This window comes from Musca domestica, unplaced genomic scaffold, assembly GCF_030504385.1.
Source record: "Musca domestica strain aabys unplaced genomic scaffold, Musca_domestica.polishedcontigs.V.1.1 1, whole genome shotgun sequence".
Taxonomy (NCBI): domain Eukaryota; kingdom Metazoa; phylum Arthropoda; class Insecta; order Diptera; family Muscidae; genus Musca; species Musca domestica.
Genome location: NW_026712114.1, coordinates 37,904,131 through 37,912,195, shown reverse-complemented (window position 1 = coordinate 37,912,195; position 8,065 = coordinate 37,904,131). Strand labels below are relative to the sequence as shown.

Genomic DNA, 8,065 nt, shown 5'->3' with positions numbered 1-8,065 from the left:
AGATCCGGCGAGAACTTGGGTATATTAAAAAAAATGGTCGAATGCCTTGTTTTTTTTAATTGTTTATCAATTTTTATTGGCCAGATATTACCTATTTTTCGGACGACATTCTCTCTGTAAAACACAAAAATAGACTTTGGGAATTTTGCCTTCAACGGCTAAGTCCACTTTTCGTTCTTCCGCCTTGGTCCAATCAGTTGAAAATCGATTTTAAATTTTGTCTTTCGAGTACAATTTCGATTTATAGCATGTTTCCATTGGAAACCGAACAACGTTGTTCGCTCTCAGAATTAGGTACACGAATTAACCCGTTCATACGGCACGATTCGTAATTCATAGTAAAATAATTCCTTTTTTCAAAAAAATTGTTTGTTGATTTTAAAGGGTATGTATACGAAAATACATGAAATTCTCACTAATATGAATAGAAGAAATTATTGTTTTTCTCCCAAAGATTTATTATATCATTAATTTTACAATTTTCATTCACGTTTACAACTTTTTGTGTAAATGTTGACATTTTGAACATATTTTTGTGTTTTTCCATTTTTAAATTCTGCTGAAGAGACACTTGTCAAACATTTTTTCTGCCGATAGAAACATTTTGAAAATATTGACTATTTTGTTTGCAGTTTTCTGTAGAAATTTTAACTCGTGGACCAAATGCGTACCTCGAATGAGAGAGAAAGCAAAATTTACTTTCGTTTGAATGTACATACTCCATTCAACATTGTAGTTTTCATTCATAATTTTCAGTCTTCCCAAAAAATTTTAAAATTTCATTAAATTTTTCTATTTATAATTTTTAAAAGTCATAATTTATTTTTTCGATAAATGCTCTCATTTGTTAGGGATGGGACATATTTTTTCGTTGTTCTGAGAGTGATTTGATTTGAACAACGTACAAATATGAGTGTTCGCTCAGGAAATTTTGTGTGAAGAATTAGGTAGTTTTTTCATAGTTAAGGGTCAAACAACGAATAGAGAGCGAATCAAGTGCAGTGGAAACGCCACATTAGATTCTTTGATGTGATTTTTTTTTCAACTGATCCCATGAACTTATAATCGAAAATAATTGCAAAATGTCGATTTTGTAATTTTCACCATAGGCAGTAGACTTCGACGATTTCCATATTTTTAGGAAATGTATTATTTGGCAAGGAAGTAGTTTGGCGTATTTCTAAAGGCATATCACTAATTAAACGCTAGTCTTTAATTTTTAAGATTTTTAAGCCTTCTACGAAAAAAAAATTTAAATTAAGACCCACAATTGAATTCATTTTTTTATCCCACTAAGTTTGCAATAAATTTGTACAGTTATTTCAAATATTTGATAACGTTCAAATCACTAAACCGAGCAAAGCTACGGCAACCCTAACAAAACACTGTCATGAAATGTTATAGCAGCAGGCCGTTGCTGACGAAAGAAAACCAAAGCATATTCCAAAACTGCAAACGTAGAGAGCAGAAGAATGAAATGAGAATCTTCGCAGCTTTCTCTCACACACAGAAAAACAAAAACTTGTGCAAAAGCAGTTCCATTCATATTAGACGCGAGCACAAACATGCACACACACTCAAGCTCCGCCGAGACCAACCGACCGGCTTTTTTATTTGTGTTTTTTTTTTATTTTGCCGGCTATGTTTTGTTTGCTTATTCGTTATGGTTTGATGTGTTGCTGCTGCTCGGCGTTTGACAACAACATTTGTGGCGATGCTACGTCGAGGTTGACGTTGTCGTATCTTAGCTCTGCTCAGCCAGTTCGATAGTATTTTGTCAATTCTTATTGGTTTGAATGTGCAACATGTTCGACATCGCTTTGCAGTACCTTGTTCCAACTAGTTGGAGGGGTAAATAGTTAGCGAATCGAATTGGTTTGATGTTGCCAGTATGGCTTCCGGCATGAAAGTGAATGGGTTGCGTTCATGAAAATATTTACTGTTTGTAGGTTTTATTTTTGATGTCTCTTCAGTCGTCGCTGAATGTTGTGAGGAGTTGGTGGGAGATGACGGTGTTCTATTTGATAGATGATATCTTGCCGAGTTTCATTCGAAATGTGTGAGGTTAATTTCGATTTGCAGTTTTTATCGAAACAAATTAATGTTTTTTTTGTTATTCATTCCATTAGATGCCTATTACAATATTCTTTGACAAAATGTGAATTTCATATTTTCTCAAAGATATTTTACACAATGATAACTGACAACATCTTCGTAGCTTATATGAATTTATTTTTTTTTATAAAAATTGTAATACATTTTATATGTATACATAAAAATGCCGACTACTGGAACATACTGACCTAAGGAGTACTTATCTCACATATTTAGGTCATAATAAAATCGAATACTTTACTACTCATGTTTTACATTCCACCATACTTAGTTGTCACTCTGAATTCCGCAAAATATGAATTTTAGACTTCTGTCTGTTATTAAGCTTCTGTCTGTCTATGAAGATCACTCGAGCTTCCGAACAAAATTAAGGTCCGTAGAATTTCTGTGTTACAACACCCCAAATTTTAAGGTCTTGAGGGACTAAGTTCTTCGGTTAAATAAAATATATTTCAGCAAAATCGGCTGCTTTTAGATACATCGCTCATAATGTTACCTCCATATATAAGGTATTTGGATAATTTTAGTCATATTTTTAAAGGAATCGTCTTTATTTTATTTAATGTTCGGAAAAGGTTCCACCACCTCTGGCACAAGGATTTCTATTGTGGCCACTGTTTTTCGTATAACAACCATATAACGGAACCTCCGGATGTTCGGTGTTTTGGCTATTGAAACCAAGTTTTTCAAACAAATTGTTTTGGTATCACCTCCAATATCAGAAAGTTGATTACGAACGAAACTTTCAATATTTGATATGTTGGTGTTTTCAGTATTTTCAGTATTTTTAAAGTAATTGTTTGATATTCTGTATTTGAAGTTCAGAATGGGAACCATCCCTTCATCTATCGAATCGCCTATATAAATCCAGGTGTTTCTATAGCCCTCATATAAGAGTATTTGATTCTAGAAGGTCTTTTGCCGACAGATGTATATCCTCAGCCAATGTACGATTATTTAAAAATATTTTGACTTCTGTTATGATTATTCAAATGTTTAACCACTTATGGAGTAGGTTCCGAAGGAATGGGCATTGGTCATTTCACAGATATATATCATCTGCACAACATATATTGTGTTAATAAAAGTATTTGTATGAGTGAAATTTGAAGAGTGTTGATTGCTTCTTTGAGCGTTTTGTTTTTCAAAATCTTGAAACATATGTGGGCCAGGTAGCAAAAGAAATGGTCCGATCTCTGACATCTTTATAACAGATCTTGTGTTGATGGAAATATTGAGATGTACCAAGTTTTGAATTGAATCGGATGTTAATTTCGCTTTTTATGAGCTTCGTGGATATTCAAAATTTTGAGCCTTTGTGGGGGAGGTACCCGAAGGAGGGAACCGATACCGAACCATATTCACAACAGATCTTTTGCTAGTGGAAATATTGGACTGTGTGAAATATAAAGATGGCCTGACGCTTATGTCGGATTTAATAAATGTTTTGGTTATTCAAAACTTTGAACCAGAAGGAATGGTCCAATCTCTACCGTTTTTATAACAAATCCTTTCTTGATAGAAATATTCAGATGTGCCAGGTCTAAATGGAATTGGAATCATTAAGCTCCCGTTTTATGAGCTTAGTGGATATTTACAATTTCGACCTTTTGCGGAAGAGGTACCAGAAGGAGTGGACCGATATATTCCATCCTTGCATCACATTTTAAAAGAGTTGTAATTATACAAAATTTTGACCCTTTTTGGGAAAGGTACATGATGGTGTGGACAAATATTGCCTATATTAGCACCTGACGTAGCACTGACCTCTTGTGGGGGAGGTACCCGAAGGAGTGGACCGATATTGCCCATCTCCGACCTCGATCTAAGTTTGACAAAAATATTACGATGTACCAAGTTTGGACTAAATCGAATACTCCCTTCTAGAGTTATCGTGCGCACCATCCAGACAGACGGACGGACATCGCTAGATCGACCCAAAATGTCCTGAAACGGATTTGGTTCTAAAACCGTTGTTTCGACCAGGCACGTTTTGACCGTATCATATGATATATACCCTCTCTAGCCATATGACTGAGGGTATAAAAAGAAACTACTAAACCAAGATGCATGAACATGTATCTTACCATTTAAATTTTTATACCCTACACCACATAGTTGTATCCGATTGATATAAAATTTTGTAAACAATATTGGTTTGGCTCAAGGATGAACCCTATTGAAATTCTTTTGTTATGAGAGCTCTACTAAATGTGCATAGTGGTGTAGGGTATCATATAGTCGGCCCGCCCGACTTTTGACTTTTCCTTACTGGTTTTTATTTGATATCCCAACACTGTCAAATATATACTTTGCAGTTCATACAAAGATATGGGTGTACAACTGGCAAGACATTTACATTTATGTCCGACCAAATATTTTGTAATTTCTCCTCTAGGAAGAATATAATCTTAAATAGAGAACTAAATCCTAATACTTGACCATGGAATGTTTGAATTTATCTTTTTTAGTTTTACTGTTTTCAAAACCTGATAATTTCACTTAAGTCCAAAAAAACAACCATATTTGGGTGTCTTTCCACCACATTTCGGAAAGATTTTTTCATTTATTTTTTTTTTTTCAAATTTGGCACAGAACATATCTTATAATTTCACTTAAGTCCAAAAAAACAACCATATTTGGGTGTCTTTCCACCACATTTCGGAAAGATTTATTCATTTATTTTTTTTTTCAAATTTGGCACAGAACATATCTTATAAAAATAGGCTTAAATATTATTCCACTATAATACAACATTTAAAGTTATATCACAGTTGTCCTTAAGTACTGAAAATCTTACGAGTAAAATTAAATATAATAAACATACATATCACAGTTAATTTGGATTATCACAGATTGTTACAAATATCACATTAGTCCAAAGGAAATCCTTAATGCATTTTAAAAATTATAAAAAGGTATAAGCGAATATAATTTTACAACAAATTCAAGACAAGAATGCTTAAGCTGCTGTTAAAAACCATATTCGCATATAATTTTATAACTTCAAAATGTACAAATATTTTCCAGAACTAATAATAACAATTTTAAAACAAAAAATGGAAAAAAGAATGTATAAATAGTGTATCACAGTTAAAATATCACAGTTTAAGTTATTTTTATCACAGAAGCAAAATTATCATATATTCAAGAGAAGATGAAAATAATGCTAATTAAAAAAAGGAAAAACGAATTAAAAAAGGAAACTACACACATAACTAAAGACCAAAGATAAATAAAAAGACAAAAGAAATAAAATTTAAACAAGTCATTTTATTATTACTTATACACAAACAAAACAAATTTTAGAAAATCATATATATTTGAAATAAAAATAAAGTGTATGATAATAAAAGAATAAAAATTATTTAAAATGAAATGAAAAGTAATGTAGGGTGTAATGTTAAAATTAAAGAAAATCTTAAAAATAATAATATAGTTTTTACAAAAACGGAAATAATTAATAAAAAAACAATAATAATGAAAAACAATAACAAAAAAGGTTATAAAAATAAAAAAGTAATGACAACAGTTTAACGAAAAATATTTAACAATTATCACAGTTATTTATATACATATATTAAAAATATCACAGTTTTTGAGAAAATATCACAGTTGATCTACAAAATATCACAGTTTAAAATATGTAAATAATATAAGTATGTCGTTTATCCTCCGTAATAGTTGCTATATCTCTTTTCGTTTTTATTTGATTTTGGGCTCAAATATTGCCATTTTCTTTGGCAAGGCACGTTTTATAGTCCCATAATCACATTTATGGGACTTACTATGCTTGGAGCATATCAAAAATTTATGGTGTATGATGAGTCCATGGCATCCACTTTCTGGCATCTTTACACAGCAACCGTTTAAACGGTCCAAGTCTTCACATTTCACCGATGTTCAAAACATTATCGACAGGCAGAAATATTTTAAAAGTTTTAAACTTTTTTTTATCACATCAAGACCGATCACAGTTTTATTAGAAAATATCTACAATGAAAGAGAAAAAAGCTAATTTTATTAATAAAGTAAACGTTTATGGTAAATATGTATAAACATATCAAAATAAAAAATATCAAATAAAATACTATTAATAAATTTCACAAAAAAAAATATATATATATATATTTTGTCGCCATATAAATTTGAGAGTAATTTTTATAGGAAATCGAAATATTTCATATATTTTTGTCAATTAAAATATTTGTTAAAATAGATATAAATAAGTATATAAAATTTAGTGTGAGAAATTATGTATTAAAATAAAAATATATTTAATTGAAAAAAATATTTTTTTTTGACCCTTTGTAAGTTTGACAATATTATGAAGAATATAAAACTTTTGTAATGAGTTTTAGTTAAAACTTTTATTTTAAGTGAGAAAAAAAATAACGAAAATAAATAATAAAATGGTTTATATTTGCAACTCAAATCATTTATGAAAATTTATTTAATTATATTTTTTTTTTAATTTTTGAAAATAAAAACTTTGAATTTTTGAAAAATGAATATTTTGTCGGAGTATAAATTTTAAAATTTATAATTATTTATTGTTAAATTAGAACGATAAAAAAATATCAATATAACATAATTAGCCTTTTTCGCTTTGATTTAGCAACAAAACATTCGAGAATATTATATTCATTTTTATTAATTTTGACAAAATAAATAAATAAAATAAAAAATTAATTATAACAAAAATTTTAAATCATAACAACCTGAGAAAACTTTCGCCAATTTTTCTTGTTTCGTAGATTTTATTTTTTTGATTTTTTGGAAATGAAAATGTTTTTACTTTTTAATTAAAAAAAAATAATTTAAATATATATTATGAGCATAAATTTTAAAAAAATCGTTTTAAATTTTCTTAATTTTGTTTGCCTTAAAAAAACAAAACAATTAAAAGATGTTCACTAACAATAATTTTTTCACGTTAACAAAAATTTTTGAAAAGATATTTTCATGTTCTTTTTTAAATTGTTTTATTATTTTTAAAATTTTATTAGTGTCTGTAAAAATTTATTTATGACAAAGTATTTTTTAACTTTAAAAAATGTTGCATTTAATTTATAATTTTTTCACTTCAAAAAAAATATATATTTTCAATTTTTGTTCTTAAATTTTGGTATTTTTAAAAATTTATTTATGACAAAGTATTTTTTTAACTTTAAAAAAAAATTCATTTAATTTTTCTTTTTTTCTTAATTTTGAATATATAAATATGTTTTGCAAATTGTTGTTTTTAACAAAAAAGGGGAACTTACCACATCCTTTTTTAAAACTTCTTCTCCTCACATAGTAAAATCCACCTTTTTCCAGTGTTAGCCCAACAAGTAGAACATACAAGTTCTCCCATAGTCCTTTGGTAGTAAGCCTTGCGCCCTAATGTGGGATTCTCGCATATTCCCTTACTGTGCTACACGACGCTGTTAGTTATATACAGCACAACTTTCACTAGGTGGACTTATTTATTTGTTATCCGAGATTTCTAATTGGTAGAAAGGCTATCAGATTCTGTTTTAAGCTTGGAGCTTATATCACCGATAAAATCACAGGAGAGAAAAATTTCACCTTAAAAGAGATAACAAACACACAAAATGGAATTAAAACAAAAATTCACAATTATTTTTTCGTTTACGATTTTTGGAGTTGTTGTTCTTATTCTTCTATGATAGCTACGAATTGAAGCAAAAATCAGAAAACAAGAAAAATGTACCTTCTTCTCGTATCCTTTTTGCCCAAAAGCAACACCACACCACACTCCACCACAGTCAGACTGTGACTGAAAATTCGTTGTAGCTGAAGGATTAATGAAACCTTCGTTGCGAGGAAAAACTTGGCAATTTTCCCAACAACCACACGGCAAGAGTTTGTTTGCTGGCCAGCGAAGAGGAAAATTTGCGCCAAAAAATTTTCCACCCCAAAAAAGGAAAGTTAATGAAACATT

The 8,065-nt window shown here is 29.6% G+C and overlaps 1 long non-coding RNA gene across 1 annotated transcript; it reads right to left on the bottom strand.

Annotated features, from left to right (window-relative positions):
• Positions 1-5,451: 5,451 nt before the first annotated feature.
• Positions 5,452-7,961, bottom strand: LOC131805075 (uncharacterized). The gene is made up of 3 exons (XR_009343507.1): positions 7,835-7,961; positions 7,383-7,689; positions 5,452-6,108 (listed from the first exon to the last, which is right to left on the bottom strand). It is a non-coding gene; the product is annotated as an uncharacterized LOC131805075 (long non-coding RNA).
• Between the last annotated feature and the right edge of the window lie 104 nt (positions 7,962-8,065).